The following is a 22,585-nucleotide window of genomic DNA, read 5'->3' on the forward strand; positions in this document are numbered from 1 at the left end:
CTCTGTGGAGAGGAGGGATACAGGTAAGTAATTGTGTCATCGGGATAGCCTGGGTTACGTAGGTAACAAACAGCTCCAAACATCCTGGTGCCTTAAAAACAGTTAATTTGTTTCTCGTTCACACTACATATCATCAACTGCAGATGTGCTCTATTATTCTCACTCTGAAACCCAGGCGACAAAGCTGGACACCATCTGCACAGAGAGCTGCCACCCAACCGTGGATGTTCACTTTATAAAAGAGGAATTCTGGCCTTAGGATGATTAACTGACTTAGCTAGGCAAGGAGCAGAGGCATCCTGAAACCAAGGTCTTTAAACTCTTGCACCAGTGTCCCTTCTCTTCTATAGATGCAAGTTATCCTCTGTATTAGATTGACCATGCTCCAGGGGGACCGGGAATAAACAAAGTCCCAGATTCAACTCCAAAATTTTAGTCATGTTTACAGTATACTGGGGCTTCCCCAGTGGCTAAGGGGTAAAGAATCTGCCTGTAATGCAGGAGCCACAGGCATATGTGGGTTCGATCCCTGGGTTGGGAAGTTCCCTGGAGAAGGACCTGGCAACCCACTCGAGTATTCTTGCCGGGAGAATCCCATGGACAGAGGAGCCTGGCAGCTACAGTGCATAGGGTCGCAAAGAACGGGACACAACTGAAGTGAGTTAGCATGCACACACGCACAACATGTTAGTCGTCGTTCATTCATTCAACTTACTATATGTTGGCATTACCTCATGCACTGGGTATACAGCGGTGATCAAAATACAGTCCCTCTCCTTATGGAGCTTATGATTTTATGATGGGAAATACTTGGAGTCCCTGATGCTGGGAAAGATTGAGGGCAGAAGGAGAAGAGGGTGTCAGAGGATGAAATGACTGGATGGCATCACTGATGCAATGGTCATGAACTTGGGCAAACACCCAGAGGTGGTGAGGGATGGGGAGACCTGGCGTACGTGAGGTTGCAAAGAGTTGGACACAACTGGCAACTGAATAACAACAAGTACATGGAATTCAGTTTCCCAAACTTGGGAAGAAAGGCTGAGGTTGCAGGGAGCTGCCTGGGCTCTAACTGCTAGAAGCTGCAGGCCTAGAGGCGTAGGAGGATGCAGACATGGCCTGCTGCTTGGGAGTGAGTCAGTGATTGGATCTGCTGTGTCCTTGTCATTGCCATATAGCAGTGACCCTGAAATGCCATCAGAAACTCTGGTTTGAAGTCAAGAAGTGGAAGACTGAGTGGGAGAACTGAGATAGTGGAAGAAAAGGGAGGGATGAGTGAAGAAGAGAGAGAAAGAAAATGGAAACAAAACAAATATGACTTCCACCTGAAATGAGCCCACACATTCAATTCCAAAATACACGGAGAAATTTAATGCTCAGAAAGACAGTCAATGAAGTTGATAATCAGGACGAGATTTTATTCTACATTGAAACTAACTTTATAAATCAGCCTAACAAAGACTTTAGAATAAGTACATCTAAGGTATTTAAAGAGAGGGATAAAAAATATTAGGATATTATAAAACGAACTAGATAAAACAATACCAGGTTTATTATTATTTTTAAAGACTCAATTAGAAATCTCAGAAATGAATAATGCAATAATTGAAATTTAAGATGCCCTGGATAAGAAAATTTATGGTCTGAGTAAAGTTGAAGAGCACAGTAGTAAGGTGGAGAGGGTGCCAGGAACACACCCAGACTCCAGACAAAGAAAAAGAAAGTATTCAGAGGTGTGGAGGATTGATTTAGAGACACTCACTGACCATTATCTAGGGGGAATTCTGAAGGAAGAGCAAGGAGAGAACAGTCAAGCAGTATTTAAAGAGATCCTTCTGAGACATTTTCAGACTTGAAGATTTCAAATCAAAATTACATTTGAGTACCAAGCATAGAAATAAGAATAAATTCATACCTAAGCACATGGTAGCAAAATTTCAGAACTTAAGGAAATAAGATAGTCTGAAGTTAATAGAGATAAAAGATGAATTACCTGCAAAGGAATGAAAATTAGTTTGATGACAGCCTTCTCATGACAACAATAGATACTAGAAGACAATGAATATGTTCCAAGTGAAGAGAGAAAGTAATTGTCAATCCAGAATTTAATATCCTGAGAAAGACATTTCAGACATGCCCAGACCAAGGGTTTACCAATTACTGACCGTCACTAAAAGAACTACTAAACTTTAGTAAATATAGCCAGCTATTGATTGCAAAAAACCCCACAAAAACCCAAAAACCTTTTTTTAATATTTAAAAAGAGTGAAATTACAACTCTGAAACAAAAATAACAAGATAGGAAGCAGGATTCACCAGTTTACTAAAAAGTACTGGGATATGAATGGAAATCTAGAAAGATGGTACAGATGAGCCTGTTTGCTGGGCAGGAAAAGAGACACAGACTCAGATAATGGACATGTGGACACAGAGAGGGAACAGGCGGGTGAGACAAATTGGGAGAATAGGATTGACATATATACACTGCTACTCCTGCTGCTAAGTCGCTGCAGTGGTGTCCGACTCCGTGCGACCCCATAGACGGCAGCCCTATGCAAAACAGCTAGTGGGAAGCTGCTATACAGCACAGGAGCTCAGCTCATCCCACCTAAAGGAGTGGGATGGAGTGGGGATAGGCTCAAAGGGAGGGGCTGTGTGTATACATACAGCTGATTCATGTTGTTGTACAGCAGAAACTAACACACGATTGTAAAGCAATTATCCTCCAATAAAAAAAAAAAAGAGGAAAAAAAAAGTGCTGGGGTCTTTGTTGTAGTCAAAAGAACTACAACAAAGTCAAAATATATTTGACTAACACACTATTGTAAAGTGTGTTATTGTAAACTAACACACTATTGTAAAGCAATTATCCTCCAATAAAAAAAATAAAGAGGAAAAAAAAAAAGTGCTGGGGTCTTTGTTGTAGTCAAAAGAACAATGGATACATAATACCTTAAAAATATATTCAGTAAATAAAGTGATCAACTTAAGAAAACAGGAGCAGCAGAAAAATCTAAACTAGAAATACAAAAATCATAAATATTAGAGGAAAAATTAAATAAATATTATATAGGGAGAATGAATAAAACCCAAAGTTGACTTCTTGAAACAACTTATAGAAATAGACAAACCTTGAGCAAAACTGAAAAATGGGAGAAAAAAAAAAATCAAACCCCACAAACAGAAAATTGGAATAAAAAGAGGTTAGATATAGATTCAATGGAGATAAAGAAGTATGTAAAAGAATGCTATTAAAAACTTAATATCAATAAATAATGTCAATAAACTTAATGTCAATAAATGTAATGAAATGTGGAAGAAATGGGTAATTTTTTAAAAAGAACAAATAAATTTTGGTAATTTATTCAGATGAAATCAGAATAAAGCCTGAGCTAATAAACAAATTGTTAATCAAAAGGTCTCCAACTTTCAAAGAAACAAGGCCCGAATAGTTTTACCAGATTTTCAAAAATATAAACACTGTTTAGAAACAAACAAAAAAACCATTTCAGAGAATGAGGGGGAAAAAAGGAAGAGCATTATTTAACTTATTTTTTGAGATACTAAAGTCAGACAAGTAAAGTACAAGTAAAGAAAAATTAATTTAATCTCACTTTTCATGTAGATATAAAATCTTAAGGAAAACATCATGACCAAAGAGGACTTAGTCTGAAATTGAAAGTATAATTTGAAATTACAAATCCTACTAAAGTTTAAAAGAGACAAAAAGCCTTTTCCTTTATTTTTTGTATTTTAGTGTCACTTTGATAAATTTAGAAAAGACATTTCATGGAATGCAGAATTCATTTGTGGTTAAAGAAAAATGTTTGCAAACTAGGTATAGAAGTTAACTTTCTTTACCTGACAAAGGCTATATATGAAAATTTTACAAATATTATACCAACTGGTTATATTTTAGAGGCATGTCCACTAAGTCAGGAATAACATAAGGATACCAGTTATAAGCCTGTATTCAGCATAGTACTAAGGGTCTTGACTGGTCTTCTTTGCAATAGCAAAGAAAGGAGGGAGACAGAGACCAAAAGAGAAAGAAAATTGTTCTTGTTTGTAGAAAATGTAATTGTCTACATAAAAAATTCAAGAAGATTCACAGAGAAATTCTTAGAGTTAAAAGGTGTTCAGCGAAGATGCTAGATAAAAAGATCACACAAAATTCATATCTTTCTTAGCAGTAGTCACTAATTAGAAAATATAATAGGAAAAAAGAATTCTATCCACCATAGTAGAAATTATGTGACACTTAGCATTAAATTTATTAAAACAAGTGCAAGACCTCTGGGAAAAAAATTATAAAAGCATTATGGAACAATATAAAGACCTAAATAAATTTAGAGAAATACCATGTTCATTGTTTAGAGTATTCAGTAACATAAAAATGTCAATTTTCTCCATAGAGATTTATGGGCTTACAGCAATTTTAATTTTAAAAATCCTCAAAATGTGTGTGTATTTGTGTGTGATTCTTAATAAGATAATTCTGAAATTCTTGTGAAAGGGACAAGAAGAGTCAAGACAACTTTGAAGAAGAAGGTAGATTTATCTTATTAGATATTTTGATATTTTAAAAGACCGTGATGGTATTGACTCAGGGGACAAATAAATAGATGAATGGAACAGAACAAAATCCCAGGAATGACCTATACACATGAGGAAACTCTCTGTACATCACAAAACAATGGGGGGAAACAGTGGGACTGAGAAAACTGGTTACCCATGTGGGAGAAAGGAGAAAACAGACTCCTACTCACCCAGCCATAAAGACTAAAGACCTAAATGTGAAAGCAAGCTTGCAACTTTGAGAAGAAAATATAGGACATATAAACACAATAGAAAGAAATTATAAAACAGGAGAAAGTATTTGCAATGCATACAACCATAAATAGGAGATAGGCTAAGAAGCAGTAATTACACAAGCTGAATTCTTTGATCACAGGGCAATAACACTATTAATAAATAGAAATTAAAACAAAATAACAATTAAAGTATAAGATCATGGCAGTTAGAAGATAACTAAAATAAGAACATACCACATCAAAATTTATGAAATGTTATTAAAGTATCCTGAAAGATGAAATCATGGTCTTCAAGTTTTCATTATCTTTAAGGAAAGGTAAAATGAAAGCTTTCAGTCCAAGGATTTAATAACAACAACAATAAAATCCCTCAAAAGTCAAGAGAAAGAAAAAAATAAAGGCAACAACAAGATTAAATGAGTTAGAATATAGGAAAATTTATAAAATTAATTTGAGGGCTTCTTTAAAAACAATAAGATAGACAAACTTTAGAGAAAGTAAAGAAAGGAAAAACTTGCAAATAATAAAATAGAAATATAAGTAAGAGGTTCAACATCAGATGAGGATATAGTTTAAACATAAGATAACACTTAGCAAAATTGTAAGTTATGAATTTTAACTTAGATGAAATCATCTTCTGTAAATATACATATTGCAAAAATTGGAAATATTAAGCCTAAATACATTAATCACACTGAAGAAACTAAGGGAAGAAAAGATGGAGAGAATTCCCTCCTGGGAAAAAATGTCTAGGCCTAGAAAACTGTACAGGGAAAATCTTTCAGATCTTTAGGATTAGGTAATTACTATGCTTCAATAATTATTTAAAAACACTGAAAGACTTGGAATGTGTATCTAATTTACTTCACAAAGATAACCTTGATGTCAAAACCTAAAAAAGACAGCTCAAAAAAAGAAAATAATGAATCTATCTAAATTATGAACATGGAGAACAAATCCAAACACAGATAACAGAGTATCAAGAGAATAACCCCAAAAGGATTTAACCTAGAGTGAAAAGGTTTTATGTCTTAATATTTGAAAAATCCAACAGTATAATATATTGCATCTGCCAGTTTAAAAAGAAAATCCAAATGAGATTCTCAACAGATGCAGAAAAGTTAACTAGTCCTTATTTTTAAATGACCAGAAATTTAAGAACTCCTTAACAATAACAAAATATTTATTTCAAAACCACCTATGAGAATGAAATACTAAGGTAATAGTATTAAAATCAGGAACAAAGCAGGGATACAGTTCATTGCCAATTTTATTTGATTTTTAACTGGAAGGAAGTTCTCACCAATTAAACAGTAAACATCCTAGCAGAAAACTGCTAAATGTACAAAAGAGACACAAAAGCCAGTTAGAAATACTATCCAGTTAGAAGGTATAATTTAAAAAAATCAAACTACAGTAGTAAAAATGAGCAATGATGACATTGAAAACCTCTATTAAATTCCTTGGAATAGTTTTAATGAGAAAGTAAAGGATCTATATAATAAAAACTACAAAATGTTACTGACAAATACAGAAGAGAATTTGGATATTGTTCCATGGCAACAATGTCAGTATTTTTCAAATTAGTTTGTATCTCAATATACTTTCAATAAAAATTTCATAAGATTCTTTTCAGAATTTGATATTATCACTATTATGTTTACTAAAAGAATAACTAGGTATCAATAGCAAAGAAAATGTTGAACATGGAAAGGAATGATGAGAAAATGGCTCTGCCATGTATTAAACAATTTTAGAAAGCAGGTGTAAATAAAATGGTGTGGAAACGACAAAAGAACAAATATATAAATGTACAAATCAGTCGCACAGAATAGATACTCTGAAACTATATTAACCACAAGAGCTTAATCTACAATAAACACAGCATTGCAAGTCAGTAGGGAAAGATTATTATTTAATACACTATTCTGGGTTAACTATTAAGAAAATATAAATTTAGAGATTCAGATGCCTCAGTGGTTAAGAATCCACCTACAAAGCAGGAGACGTGGCAGAAGCCATGGGTTTGATCCCTGGATCAGGAAGATACCCTAGAGAAGGTAATAGCAACCCACTCCTGTATTCTTGCCTGGGAAATCCCATGGACAGAGGAGCCTGGTGGGCTACAGTCCATGTGGCTTCAAAGAGTAGGGCACGACTTAGCAACTGAGCATATAATAAAAATAACATTAGATGGATAAATAGGTGTAAATATATAAATACAAGACCATTAAAACTAAAAAGACTAGAAATACATTTTAAAAAGGTTTAGTAATTTAAGTCATCAAGGGAATGTAAATTATAACTATAATAAGCCACCACTGCACACCCAACAGAAAATGGCTAAAATGAAAAAGACTGACAACATCAAAAGTTAACAAGAATACGGAGCAACTGAAACTCTGATGCATTGTTGGTGGGAGTATAAAATGATACAACTACTTTGGAAAAAAGTCTGGCAGTTTCTTATAAAACTAAGTCTCTATATATGTCCTCTGACTGAGCAATGCCACCCCTAGGTATTTCCCCCAAAGAAACGAAAGCATATATTCACACCATGTGCTGTGCTTAGTCGCTCAGTCGTGTCCGACTCTTTGTGACCCCATTGACTGTAATCTGCCAGGCTCCTCTGTCCATAGAATTCTCCAGGCAAGATACTAGAGTGGGTTGCCATGCCCTCCTCCAGGGGATCTTCCCAACCCAGGAACTGAACCCAGTTCTCCCGCATCACAGGCAGATTCTTTACCATCTGAGCTACCAGGGAAGCCCATATTCACACCATGACTCAGAAATTCCACATCTAGGTATTTCCCCAAAGGAAAGGAAAGCATATGCCCATAAAAGTGCATGTACAAGAATATTCATAATGGCCCCAAATTGGAAATAGTTCAGATGTCCATCAGTAGAGGATGGACATGCAAACTGTAATATAGACACATAATGAAATATTACTCTTGACAACCAAAAGAAACTCTTGGAACACACCAACACAGATGAATTTTTTAAATATCATGTTGAGTGAAACAAACGTTACACAAAAGAGTTCATGCTGTATGATTCCATGTATATGAAGTTCTAAACCAGGCAAATCTAACTGACAGAAGAAGCAACACTGTGGTTGCCTTTGGTGTAAAGTGAGAGTAAGGATTTATGGGGGAGGGACACTGGGGAACTTTCTGGGATGATATGCATTTCTTTATATACATATGTTAATAGTTTTATTTGGATAAAATTCACATGCCATACAATTCACCCATTTAAGGTGTACAATCCATGGATTAATATATTATGTGAATATATTAAGGATTAACATATATTCATCAATATGTGCAACCACCAGCTTAAAGAGAAATCGTACCCTTTGGATTTTTAAATCTCTGTAGATTTATGCATTTTCATTTATCAAAACTCAATGAATAATCCACTTGAGATTTGAGAATTTCACTGTAAATATGTATGTAAACTTTATCTTTAAAACTTTTTTATTAGAGGGAAATATGAAATAAATTTCAAAGTTCTATGTGGAAAGGGTCATTCTTCAGAAAAGAAAATATTGATAGATCTGAGCCACTAGGGAAGCCCTGATTACTTTAAACCCAAAAATCTTTGTGTGTCAAAAACATATAACCAACATTAAATGCAAATATCAAGCCAGAGATTAATTATCTTTTTAAAAAATATTAGAAAAGGAGGGTTTTGTCTATATATTTGATATATGTGTAAAACATTCTAAATCATTGCAAATATTAAGCTACCAACAGATATGAGGGCAAAGACTCCGAACACAAAGTTCATAAATTGTAAATAAAACTTAACAAACATGGAGGAAATTTCCTCTTGTTTACAGAAATTTTAAATTATATCAGGAGCAATATACACATCAAAGGCCCTAGGACTTGTATGCCTTTTGATTTATTTTCCTTTGAGAAATATATTTATTCTCCTTTGAGAAGAGAGATTTAATGTGAACAAGAACAGTTATGCACAAGGATTTAGCTACAAAAATGTTTATTGCAGCATCATTTGTAATACTGACAAATCTGGTGTTAACACAAATGTTTAATACAGAGTGTTAATTAAATAAGTTACAGTACAAGACATTAATATGACTTAGCACTCCTGCACAGCCATGTGAAATGATGTCATAAAATACTTAACTGTGTGGAAATATGTTTACATCTTGAGTTAGAAAAATAGGAAAAAAGGCCAAAACTTCCTTGATCCTGTTAGGCTAACCCATTCCCTTGTATCCATGCTGTGGACACACGGGCATTTGGCTCCTATCAACTTTCCTGTTCCCCATTTCCCTTTGGAAGCTGTTCTGGGAAGAACAAATAGGCTAGCCTCAAAATTGGGGGGAAAAAAGACATATAAAAACATAAAAAGAGAAAGTGTAAAATACTGTTTCGGTTAACCTTTTTTTTTTTTTTTAAATTTTAAATTGGGAAAAGGTATATAGGCACATGATCAGAAATTGAAACAGTCAAAAAATGCATGATGAAAATAATCCATCCAGACCCAGGAGACTTAATTAGCGTTTCTTATCTTCTTCTAGATATATTTTTTTAGGAAGACATCTACTAAAAGGAACAAACAAAACATAAGAAAGAGAAAAGAAGGAAGGGAGGGAAGGAAAGAAGGGGAAAAGATATAAAGGGAGAATATGGGGGAAAATTAGAATGAGTTTAGTCTATGAGGGGTCTAAACAGCCCAAGTTTATTTTAGAATATATGTTAAACATTTGGACCTCAAATGTTCAGCAACTTGCTACTAACTTTTAACAACACTACTACGTGAACATTTGGAGAAGGAAATGGCAACCCACTCCAGTACTCTTGCCTGGAGCATCCCATGGACAAAGGAGCCTGGTGGGCTACAGTCCATGGGGTCTCAAAGAGTCGGACACGACTGAGCGACTAACACGCACATGAACATTAAATCATTTACAAATATTTATCAAATATATCAAGAACAAAAGTGAAGAGTCTTTTTACTTGAGAAGCCTTAATGTACAGGGACTGTGTCATCCAACCCTGCATTAGGGTTCCCAGCCTGGCAAGCATTAGTGCACCAAACAAAGGAGTAGGAGGTGTGAAATCAAGACTGTCCTGGACACGTGGCTCTGATTGAAACAGCAGTGGGGGTTCAGAACCTTAGAAGCACCTGGCAACCTGGGTTTACCCTGTTGGAGAGCATGCCTAGGGCAGCAAGCACCAAATGACAGCCACTGGGAGCCCACAGGTTTTCTTTCCTGGCATCATCTTCAGATGTTCGGGATAGGACCATATGTCCTGACCCTCTTTTACAACCATTTTTGGATTGATTAGTCATGAATAAAATGGTTTATATTTATTGCTTGAAGTAAGCCTAAGAATATTATTTCCATGGGTGGGGAGAGGAGAAATCAGTTAATGCAGATAGTCCACAAAAAACACAGCTGGGCCTCTCAGTTGAGGGCAAGTTAGGGTTCTTAGTGTGAGTTCTTTGCTGGGGGCCACCCCCTTTTTTTTCCATGATGCAAATATAGAATATTCAAAGGTACAGTAGTCAAGGGATGAGATTTGATAGAACTGATTTTTACTGCTTCATCAAAGACATTCTGAAGTGAACAGGAGCATTTCTGTGTATGATTAAGCTTACTGGCTTAAAAATAATTAACAATTTATTGTTATTTATTTATACGTGAGCTTATAATTAGTTTAAGATGTGTTCTTTTTTACATTAAAAACAAGAACAACTTTTATTGACTGCTCACCATGTGAATGACAATTGGTTAGAAACCCTTATACATTTTAAAGGATGAGACGAAATGTTTTGGAGAGAAAGCAACATGGGAGCCAGAACAGAAGGAAATAATTTATTGAGGGATGGCGGCAAGGGGGAAAAGGAGACAAGGCCAAGAAGCTGAAGCAGGAATGGAAAGAACAAGAGAACGAGCTATCCTTGAAGCCCTAACAGAATCTGGAAATCTGCTCTTGCCTGTATGAACAGGAAAGCAAACATATTTCCCATTGGGGGCGGGCGGCGGAGGGGAATAGCAGAATTAATTTTTCCTAAAAATTTCTTCTTTTATACCTTCAAGCATGTATCTAAGTGGAACTTGTATTTTCCAAGAGTTTATCCAGTCCAACTACATATCTTTCACCTGCCATCACAATGCCTCAGACTAAGTTGGCTCCATTGTTCTTACACCTGCAGTGGTGACCTCAGTTCAAGATTCAGCAAGTGAAGTTAACCCTAAGGGTTCTCCTGATGCTCCTCTCACACAGAAACAAAATGACTGCTGTGTTTTGGAGAGCCTTTTCCAAGACAGCTTCTGAGTGGAGCGTTGTACTTCCATCTGATTTTGGTGGGTAGCCCAGGGGATGTTAGCGGTTACTTTTCCTTAGTAGTGCTGATGCCTCAGTAGACGAGTCTATTTGCTGAGCCCCCCAAGCCCTGGGCAGAAGGAACTAAAGGCAGGAAGATCAAGGCAAGAAGACCAAGTAAACAGAAGAGCAGAGCTCTGAAGTTGAAAGCTCTTATTCATTAATTCTGCAAACACTTACTGAGCACTTACTATGGGCAAGTTCCAGGTCAGACAAGCGGGGTTGGGGGGGTGGGGGTTGGTACAGTAGACAGACGCTGATCCTGCCCTCCCAGAGCTCAAGGTTCCTCCTCTCCGGCAGGCAGAACAAGTGTTATTAACTTTCCTATTATGAGACCAGGAAACTGAGGCAGAGGACAGACACAGCTCTGGATCACAACTGGACCTCAGCCTTTCTCTCCGGAGGTCTAAACAGTTGGCTAACAGAACTCAACAGGCTGTCAAACTTTTCTCTTACTAATTACACAAAACTGCTTTAAGAAAGTATTCACTTCACCATGGGCTTCTGCTCTGCATCTTTAATATTCAGGAAATGATTTGTGCCCCTATTCCTTTCTTAGAAGAACTAGCCTATTTTTCACACAACTTTAGAATTGTTATCATTATTAATGCTGATAATAAATCAGCTTTAAGAAAAAATTTGCTGAAATCTTTAAATCCATCTTTCCCTAGAGTTGGTCATATGAAAACTAAGACTGTGAAAAAGCTTAAAAAATTTTTTTAATACAAAATGATCAGGCATCCAGGTATTCGGCTAAAAAATGCTCCATCTGGACCCTTCTTCTGGGAACTCTGCATTCACCTGCCTTTCAAGAAATCTGAATCTTTTCCAAGGAAGAGGAACCCAGAAAGAAAGGTTCTTTTTCCTGAGAGCATTTTCCTTATTCCTTTACTCCTTTCAGCTGTTAGCAGCAGCTGGTGCCCTCAGTGTGCTGAAGTGCTGCCTTGTAAACATTCTCTCTAATACCGCGCATTACTCATAGTTTGAAAATCACTTTGACTCCTGAAACATAATTATGTTAATGTCAGATGAGTCAGCAGGGGGACCACACGCTGTTCCTATGGCAGTCACGCCTCCCGCCAGCCTCTCAGCTCCTGAGGCTTGCAGGGCGGGGGAGCAGAATTTAAAAAGAGAGAAACCCCCTTTCGGGGAGGAGAGAAGAGAAATGAATGCTTATGGCTCAAAGAACGGCTTCAAAGAGTGGCTGATTTCATTTTAGCTGCAACATGAAAGGGAGAGTCAGAATAAAATCGCTAACCCTAGGTTAATCCGTTTACGTGAAGAATAAACAAGAATTTGGCGAGTTTCCTCTAGACATCTGTGATTTTCCCTCCGGGATGGGTTGAGACAGGTCACTCTGGTGAATACACAGTCGTGATGGTATTTCCAGGGCTCCCCTGGGACCTGTTTTCACACCCGTAGGAGGTGATGCTGGGCAGCCCAGGAGGAGCACGGAGGACCATCATCCCGGGACAGCCAGAGGAAATCGGCGGTGGGGGCTCATTCGCACGGGGACCCCGGACGGTGCCCGGCTCCCCTGGGCCTTTTAGCTCTGGCGCTGTGCCCACTGGGCAAGCGTGACCCCCCTCGGCCTAGAGTTTGCAGCCACTCTCTTGTGCTGTGCTCAGCATCACTTACAAGCTCTGGATTGTTTCCCGTCCCCTAGCTGCTGGGAAATGAAGAGGAACCAAGTAGCACCGGGTTGGAGGTTTTTCGGGGTCTTGGTAACCACACTGCCACCACCCCCTGCGGTGGACCCCTGGCTGGTCAGAGACCAGCCGGCCAGCAACCTCAGCATCCCCTCTCAGCCTGCCTTCCCGAACTCAGGAGATCATTTAAATACATGGTTATGGTGCCTCCTTCCCAAGAAGGCTTCCAGGTTCCTTATCTCACCCGTGTCTCATGATAATGCCTATTTTATAAGTGGGGAAACAGAGGTCAGGGAAGGGGTGTCCTTGTGCAAGGTCACACAGTGAGGGACAGAGTTACACACTCAAGACCATGGGGCCCTTTCTGCTCTGCCAACAGAGAGCCAGGAGTCCATACCTAGAGGACTGGACAATGCCAGTTGGGGTTAAAGGACCCCAAGAGTATATATATTTTTACAGCCAAGTAAGATTCTTAGTTGGCTGTAATCTACAGCAAGGCAGTGACCTGCGCAAGGTCACAGGCTCAGAAAATGACAGGATAAGCTGCCAGACAGGGTTTCCTGACCCCTGATCCAGGGCTTTTTCCCTCTGGCCTCATTATTTCTTCACTCTGGACTTACCCGTTAGACCTGGGAAGAGTCTGTTTTCCACAGTTAATCTAGGTACCTACATTGCTGATTAAAAAAAAAAAAAAAAGGCATTCTATTCCCAAAGCACAAGGCCCCACAGGAGGCAGAGATGTCAAGGAGGAAAATTCACTGGAAGGAAAGGGTTAACCACATCCAGTGGCTTCCCAGGATGGTATGACTGATCAATACCCCAGAGTAACTAAGGCAATGATTGGTGGTACCCTCAAACCGTGGCTTCACCCAGGCTCATTTCAAAAGCATTTCAACGTTGCCTTCATTTGACCCCACTGTAGTTATGTAACCTATGAGGGGTAAAATGCCCAATCCAACCTAGGGACTCCTCAGCACCCTCACTCTAGGCCTTCTGATCACCTACCCTTGGACCACTCCTTTGGGTGACGTAGAGGTATCACAGGGCTGGTGCATGGAACTCACTTTTCCACTCCTCTCCAGGGTGAGGCTGACCTTGGCCATGCTGGGTATGTCCCCCTCGCTAGAGGTTTCCTGACCAAGCACCTTTCTGCTATGGCATTTCCCCTGCTTGGCCCCAAAGACAAAGAAAAGTCAAGACTCACATTTTGAGGTGGGTGCCGAAAATCCTTAGGGAGCTGCGGAACACCCTGTTTAGAGGAGGATTTCTCCTCGACATGTCTCCCCTTCTGGTGCCATCCAATTTATCCTTGAGGCATGGTTGGTAGAGAAGAGCTGACTCCGCCCCCTGCCCCCCAAAGCAACCAACAGCTGTTACTATATTGAGTGGCAATATGATGTCGTATCATAGGTGACTAACTCATCGAGCCTTCTCTGCGAGCCATCAGCTAAATATGACAGACTTCCATCATCCTGACCTTTTCACAGGAGAAAGCTGAGTGAGGGGCTTGAGGCTGCCTCTCGGGGCTCAAGTCCATGCCTGGCACTCTGTGGTCAGCATCTGTGACCGAGCATGTGAGCACACACATGTCCAGTCCCATACACAGGTGCACTTCCTGGGAGAAGGTCACTTTCACCCCAGATGACTTTCCTCCACTGGCCTGACTTTGAAATTAGTAGCCATCAGGATGTTTAATAATCAGAGTCATTAAATGAGGAATTGGGGAGGGGTTTGTATATATTTACTTGTATAATCTAAGTACTGTTAGACATTTTACATATGGTTTTTTAATTTTCCAAATGCTCTGAGGAAGACAACACAATCCTGTGGAGTTAGAGAAACTGAGGTCAGAGGGGTTAAGGACTTTCCCAAAGTTCAGAGCTGATCGTGGTGGGGCTCAGACGCCAGTCCGAGTCTCTGTGTCCCCAGGATGGACTGAACTCCACATACAGAAGGGTGTCATCACCTCACCTGAATGTTTTAAAAAGAGACTTTATTTTGTAGAGCAGTTATAGATTTACAGTAAAACTGAGCAGAAAGTACAGTTGTTCCCATGTGCCCCTTACCCACCCTCACCTACACTCTCAACTTAGATGTACCAGAATGGTTTATTTGTTACAAAGATGAACCTACACTGACATATCATAATCCCTAAAGTCCAGTTTACATGGCAGTTCACTCCTGAGGATGCACATTCTGTGGGTTTGGACAAATGCATGATGAATGTATACGTCACTGAATATCATAGAATAGGTTCACTGTCCTAAAAACCCTCTGTGCTTCCTCCCTCCCTTCTAACTCTTTGCAAGCACTCACATTTTTACTGTCTTCATAGCTTTGTCTTTTCCAGAATGTCATATGATTAGAATCACACAGTATGTAGCCTTTGCAGGTTGGCTCGTTTGACTTAGTGATATGCATTTACTGTTCCTCTGTGTCTTTTCATGGCTCTCTTTATTTTTGGTGCTGAATAATATTCCATTGTCTGGAAGCACTACCATTTATCTGTCCATTCACCTGCCGAATCACCTAGCTTTTAAAATTTCATTCTATGTGTGCGTGCTTAGTTGCTCAGACTCTTTGCAACCCTTTGGACTATAGCCCGCCAGGCTCCTCTGTCCGTAGGATTCTCCGGGCAAGAATACTGCAGTGGCTTGCCATTTCCTTCTCCACAGGATCATCCCGACCTAAAAATCAAACTCGAGTCTCCTGAGTCTCCTGCACTGCAGGTGGATTCTTTACCCACTGAACCATTCATTCTATCGTGGTTCACATTAAAAACAGAGATAGCCACAGGAACTGGTCTTTCTCTCCTGGACGGCATACCTACCTCCTCACTACTGGCACCCACATGGCACCTGTCAGGGGGTGCCGCTTTGGTCTCTCTTGCTATGCATCATTTCGCAGCCTGGGAACCAGCTATTCCTCCAGAACAAGCACTAAGGCAATCTGAGGAGAGCTCATACATGCACATGGCCAAACCATCTCACATTCCCTTCTTCCTTCAGCCCAATGTTTACCCTCCAGCCTCCAACAAAATCATTCCTAACATGTCTCACGAGTTACCACACGGGTTTTCTTTTCATTTTTTAATTCCAACCATCCAGCCACCCAAAAGTATTTACTGAGCACCTCCTATATGTCGGTCTTAGATGGAAAGCCTCTAGAGGACACTGAACGTGTTTATGTAAATTTGCATGCACTCACATCTATCACAGTGCCCCGCTCCATGAATAAAGACTTTTTGCTGGGGTGTGTGTGTGTGAGTGTGGAGACAAAAAACAAAGGCAAAGACAGTGACTAAAAATAAGCCTGTGAAACCATCTGAATTAGCATCATCCAATTATATTTATTACATTTAACATTATAATAAAAAATTATTGGTATGATTACAATAAAAGCCTTTATATAGCACCTTCTGTGTTTTGGTGTGTTTTTTGTTGTTGTTGTTTAATTTCTAAGTCATGTCCAACTCATTTGTGACCCCAACGGACTATAGCTCACAGGTTCCTCTGTCCATGAGATTTCCCAGGCAAGAATACTGGGGTGGGTTGCCATTTCCTTCTCCAAAGGGATTCTTTACCATTGAACCACCAGGGAAGCCCTTTAGTGCTTTTACATAGATGGTAAACCTCCTTGTTGCCTGAACATGCTGTACCAGCTGAAATAAAAATAGATTAAAGAAAGTTTCAAATAAATTCCTGGAGGGCAGATCTATAACACGTTATTAAAGTGGAGTTAGGAATAACCAGGGTGCATTCTTAACCAATGAGGATGACAGCACGAAGGGCAAGTGCCATAATCCCGCCCAACCATCTTAGTGGCTCCAATGGAGGCTGGTGCTCAAGCGAGACAGAGCTCAGGGTTAACCCTGCAGCCACTGCTAAGCGGTCATCGAGAACCTGGGTGTACCCAGAGACCCCTGGGCTTCCGCTATGCCAGGAGCCTGCCAATGGCTCGCTACCAACCCACACTTCTGTCAGGCAAGTAGCTGTGTGTGCCATTCTCCGTTTCGCCCCCACACAAAAGAAGCGCTTTGCTTTGTATCATCCCGTGAGTCACCAGCACGGTTGGGAACAGCCCCAGGATCCCTGCTCCTTTCTTTGCTGGGGCTGTCTGCTGGAGATCACAGTCCTTCCAGGTTAGTGGCCAATTACACTGATGGTTCTTAACAACATTTAATGGGGTTTTGGGGGATAGGAAAATGACGGGAAGTAAACGCTGGGAGATAAAATAATCAAAACCTGAAATGACACACAACATCTTGATTACCGAAGGTTTAAAAACGGCAGTCCAACTCACTGTTGTTCTCATTCCACTGGGAAATGCGCCTAAGTTGGCTCAGATGGTAAAGAATCTGCCTGCAGTGCGGGAGACACAGGTGTGATCCCTGGGTCGGGAAGGTCCCCGTGCACATTTATGTTCACTGTTTCACCTGAGACTCCTAACAGAGGCGTGAACCGTGAAAGGCACAGTGAGCTGCTAATCAAGTGACTAGGACTCTCTACATAACAGGCCACGTGGCCCCGGGCAGGTCACTTCACCCGGACCTCAGTTCCCTGGTTGTAAAACAGGGGCTGGCCTGGTTGGCCTGAAGGTCCCCTACTGCTCTAAGCTTCCATGTCTGCGTGTCCAGCCCCAGTACAGAGGGAGAGCTGCTGGCCACAGCTGAGGCCGCCTGTGGTTTTCTCCATCTTCTCCCGAGGCTTCCATGGGAGACACACAGGGTGTTCGGTCAGAAGCTCCAGAAAACCCGGAGAACAGGAAGAGCAGTGGGCAGTGACTTCATCAGCCTGATGGAGGGGCCAAGAGCAGGGCACACAAAGAAGAGAGCTGGGTGGTGGCTGGAGACTGGGTATGAGGGGAGAGGGGTCAGTTCTGAGTGTCTCTGGGCGGTGAGCGGGGGGGGAGGAAGGTAGCCCTGATAGACCCGGCAGGTATGACCTGAGGACGCGCTTGTGACGCTCAGCCAAAGACCAGTAACGGCTGTCAGAGGATACCAGTGACAGCCACTCATGGCCCACCTCCACTTCCAGGACACAGGCAGCAGCGTCTTGCTCAAAACTCTAAGAAGCTGTTGTCTCATTTTGTCTTGGCATGACGATGCTGTTTCAATAGAAACCGCTGCTTTACAGAGAGAGGCGATTATGATGCAGGATAAACAAGGTTATTTCTTCAGCACTGGGGCAGAACTGGACACTGGCATGCCAGACCAGGACGCATTAAGCGGGATGCCCTCTCTAGTTTCCAGACAGAAAACAGAGCCAAGGGTAGGCGTGGCAGGGCTGGGACTAGGGTGTGGTGAGTGAGGTGCCTGGAGTGCAAACCTCAAGGAGGTGCCCGCTCTCCGGGGGCCGGCAAGTACAGGAAGGACACCCGAGAGGAAGCGCCTCTTCACTCACCTTACTCTCATCCAGACCAGGCCCTGAGGTCTCACTCTCCTGTATCCGCAGGCTGAGGTTACTTGTGGGTGACGTGTTCAGAGGCACTGGAATTGCGGTAAAGGGGAAAAACTACTCTCCAGGGCTCGATACACCCAGAATAAAACACAGTATCACAGCCCACCTTCATCACCAAAAACACTGACTTGGAGTCCAACTGACGTGGGAGTGACTTTCAGGTTGCGGTTCCTTAAACTTTGTAACCTAGGGAAACATGCTTAATCCTGCGGTGCCCGGATTCCCTTCCTCATCCGTAAAATGGGCACAATAACAACCATCTCAGAGAGAAGAGAGAATTAAAAAGAGCGGAGGAAGTATAAGAAACAAACCTGCCACACGGTAAACCTCAGTGGATTGTTAGTCCCCAGTGAGACTGTGATTGTGCTCAATGGCGAAGCACGGGCCGGGGTTCCTGCCTCCGGGAACGTCCACAGGCAACATTAGCCTAAAAGGAGGGGTGGATACCAGTTCACAAAGTTCACATCCAGAGAGTTTCTTGTTCCAGGTCACACACCTAACAAGAGAATTTGGACAAAGTCAAAAAATACTGATAAAAGGGCCAAGGTGGCCCAAGTTGATGAATTATATACAGACATTCAAACCACAGCCTTTCTCTGTCAGCAGAGGTGTAAGTGAAGGAGTAGGCAGTCAAGGGCCATGGAAAACTTTCTGACTTTTGGGTCAAGAGCTGATTCTGGTTAAACAAGGAGGGCTTCCAGGAGGAGGTTCTGGGGCTTCTGGGCGCCTCCAGTGAAGCTCAGTTGCTTTCCGTTTTTTCATTCCTACCTCAGCAATCACCTTCTCTCAGTACAAAGGGATATAAAACTGGCTCCGACTCTACGGGTGGGTAAGCGGGGTCCTCGCCCCACATCTTTCACGATCCAAGGCCTGGTCCCTTTAAGGCATCGAAACTCAGTGAACATTCTAGGCTGGCCCCGCGGCCTTCCCGAGGCGCGCTGACGTCACCCTTCGGGGAAGCGGCTGACGTCAGCGCGTCCTCTGCGGGTGGGGGCGGGGCCGTGAGTCACTCGGGCCGTGCCACTGGCCCCCGTGAGCGGGGTGCACGTGAGCGCGCCCAGCGCTCGCCTAATTTTAGCTCCGGCAGCCCCCGGGGGGTCGGTCGAGGTAAAGGCCGGCAGAGGGGACGCGGGGGGCTGGGGGCGCGGTTCTGCCAGTCCTTTGCTGCCCCGCCGTCGGTTCTTCTGGAGGACGGATCCCGGCCCGAGCTGCTGGAGTGCGGGCGATTGCAAGCCCCGTCCTGAGCTTGGCGTAGGCGCTCAATAAACAGAATCGGGGTTCTCTCCTGGATGCGACGCGGGGCTTCCCAGAGAGGGCCAAGGTTCTGGAAAGTTCCCTGGGGGCTGAAGTCAGAGCGTAGCAGGGCTCGGGCGTCAGGGCTCGGGCGTCAGCCCTCGGTGACCTCCCCGGGCGATCGCCTGGCCTCCCTGAGTGGACCCCGGGATTGGCCGGTGCGGCCCACAGCTAGGGGCTGTGGGAGTGGTGGGCGGGGAGGGAAGGCGGCCGGGACCCTCGGTGTGCAGCCACGCCCGAGTCAGTGACAGGGGTAGGGACGACGCCCTCAGTGGTGTGGTGGCCGTCCAGGGGTCGGGCTAAGTACAGAGGCCTCAAGTTGAGAAGGCAGCGGAGAAGCTCAAAAACCCAGACGCTCCATCCCCAGCCCCGGGAGTTACCAGGTGATCTTGCAGGAGTCAGATGAAAGCTTCATTTTAAAGAAAGCAGTGCCCGGCACCTTGTGAAATCGATACTCTCCTGTTCTCTGGGAGGTGGGGGACCGATGCGATGGACATGAGTTTGAGTAGGCTCTAGGTGTTGGTGATGGACGGAGAAGCCTGGGGTGCTGCAGTCCATTTGGTCGCAGAGTCGGACATGACTGAGCGTCTGAACTGAACTGGGGGGTAGTTCTGGAAAGAGGCTCTGTGATCATAAAGTGAAGAGCAATTTTGACTTTACCGAGTGGTCTGCTGTTCCTCGGTGGACCTGCATTCTTGTTGACGTGGCATCCTCAGATTTCACAGGGATTGTCTCTTGTTCGATCGGGAAGTCGTGTCTGACTCTTTGAGACCCCGTGGAGTGCAGCAGGCCAGGCTTTCCTGCATCCTTCACCATCTCCCGGAGTTTGTAGGCAGCTTGTAAAACAATATTGAAGGTTCCTTTGACCTTAAAGGTGAAGAGTGTTAGATGTTACAAAATAATATTAAATAGAATGATAAACGGAATGTCAAATGGTGGTAGGGTAACTGTTTCTAATTGTTGGACCATTCAAATTTACAGTTCAAGTTGTTGAAGGCTGTAACCTTAAAAAAGAAAACAACTTTACATATGTCCTTTTCTTAGAAAGAAATGGTGGAAAGTTAGTTGTGGAATAAAGGTAGCCTTGAGGATTGTGACATGAATGAATGACAAATCTGTAAATCAAATACATAATTTTCATTTTTTCCCCCCAAGAAATACCACATTGCCTTTGGTAAATTGGAAATTTTTTTCAGATATAAATGTGGAAACTGCAAGAGTGTTTATTCCCCATTCAGTATCCATCTTAACGGTTTAGAAAGGACTAGCAGTTTAGAGTCTTCAAAACTGAATACATCCAGAGGTATGCATAGTGTTTTATATTGTTCTTCTAGCAATAGAAGGCTCTTTGTCCTAAGTTTGGATGGTTGCTACCACATATTCCTCAATGGTGCCTATTTGGGACTTGACTTGAGCAGGTGTCAGTGTTGATGAATCATGGTCTCAGACTGAGCTAATTTCCCTTTGTGTAAGGTTATTGTTGTGTGTGTATATAATATATAAGAACCTGAACGTCAAGTTTTTCACGTTCAGAAGTTAAGGTTTTTAGTCCGGAAACTGAGTTCTTGCTTTAAGAATACTTCACCTTGAAATGGGCCATGTGCATCCTGAAGACAGCCTGTGAGTGTTTCTGTGAGGTCTTCCCTGCCCCCACGTTGTCCCTGCTTTCTTTGAGTCATCTGTTCTTCAGTTGTTCCCTGTGCCCTGATTGTTCACTTACTGGTTCGTTTTTCCCTCTAGACTAAACTCTTGGGCCCATGAACTAGTGTCTGTCTGTGTATCTCTGGCATCTAGAATAGGGCTGGGATGCAGTAAGAGCTACTTTGGTGGTGTTTTGTTTCATTGAATAAAGGTGAGTGTTCCAAATCAAATCGCACGTGTTGGGAAGGGAGGTTTGGTTTGGTTTGGTTTTAGCTGAGAGGATGGACCTGTATTGCTGTTGTAGGGCAATCAGTTCCTTTCTTTTCCAGGTCTGCTGTAACCTGTCCCCTAGTACCACCACCACCACCCACGAGCAAGAAGCCAGGGAAAATAAAACCAACAACCAGACTCTACATTATTTTGGGATCTCAATAGTATGCTGTACTTTTAGAGTCAAAATGATAGAACCTTGGCTCTCCTGGCCAGAACTAATCCACACACTGGCATTAGTCAGGTTCTTTTCACAGAGGAGTTTGCCAGTCTTTACTCTTAATAAAATGGAAATTTTAGGACCTCTGCTGTGACTGTGGACAGTTAAGACTGGTTGGTGAATGGAATGTTTACATTTGAAATAGAATGGGTTTCTGCACAGTGATGCTTAATGCTTACCCTGAGAAAGGATTTAAGAATATAAAATGAAGATAATGTACTTATTCTCTTCCTTAAACTGGTCAAAGGGAGGGGATTTTTACAGTAAAGTTTTACTAGCCAAAACTCTTAGCAAACTGGAATTGATGTCAGACACTGAATTTTACAGAAGGCTGACAGCAAAATAAGTAGCTATTGGAGATTTTGTTTTGAAAATACATACACAGTACATAACAGTGATTACTAATATTTTCTGTAATAACTCAGTACCTCTGCAACATTCAAAATCAGATGGTCCACATTTTTACACCCACTATGTTTAAGTCAAGAAAGGGTGATGTATATTTGGAAGATTTTCTAACAAGATTTTAATTCGGTTTTAGAAAGTGGTTCAGCTGAATTCTGCCATACAAAGAGTTACATGAGAGGGATGGAACAGAAAAGTAGCTTTTTGTTGAAAACAGAAGAGAAGAAGGGACTCTTTGGTGGTGACTAGGTAAAATTTTTACAATTCCTACTCACTTTCCTACCATCCTTCTCACCTTCTCATCTTCAGGCCCTGTTTTACTTGTGTTTTTTTCCTCAAAAGAGAGTCTTCTGTAATAGTAATAAAAATAAAATGGACAACAACTTCCAGTTACTGAGCGCTGTGTGTCAGACACTGTGCTCAATGCTTCATGAAGTTATTTCAGCTAATCTTTGTTACAATCCTA

At 41.7% G+C, this 22,585-nt stretch overlaps 1 long non-coding RNA gene across 1 annotated transcript; it reads right to left on the reverse strand.

The window, feature by feature from the left end:
• Positions 1-14,563: 14,563 nt before the first annotated feature.
• On the reverse strand, positions 14,564-21,603 carry LOC133228134 (uncharacterized). Its single transcript, XR_009730084.1, has 3 exons — positions 18,602-21,603; positions 18,234-18,319; positions 14,564-16,492 (listed from the first exon to the last, which is right to left on the reverse strand). It is a non-coding gene; the product is annotated as an uncharacterized LOC133228134 (long non-coding RNA).
• Between the last annotated feature and the right edge of the window lie 982 nt (positions 21,604-22,585).

Source organism: Bos javanicus, chromosome 16, assembly GCF_032452875.1.
Source record: "Bos javanicus breed banteng chromosome 16, ARS-OSU_banteng_1.0, whole genome shotgun sequence".
In the NCBI taxonomy this organism is placed as follows: domain Eukaryota; kingdom Metazoa; phylum Chordata; class Mammalia; order Artiodactyla; family Bovidae; genus Bos; species Bos javanicus.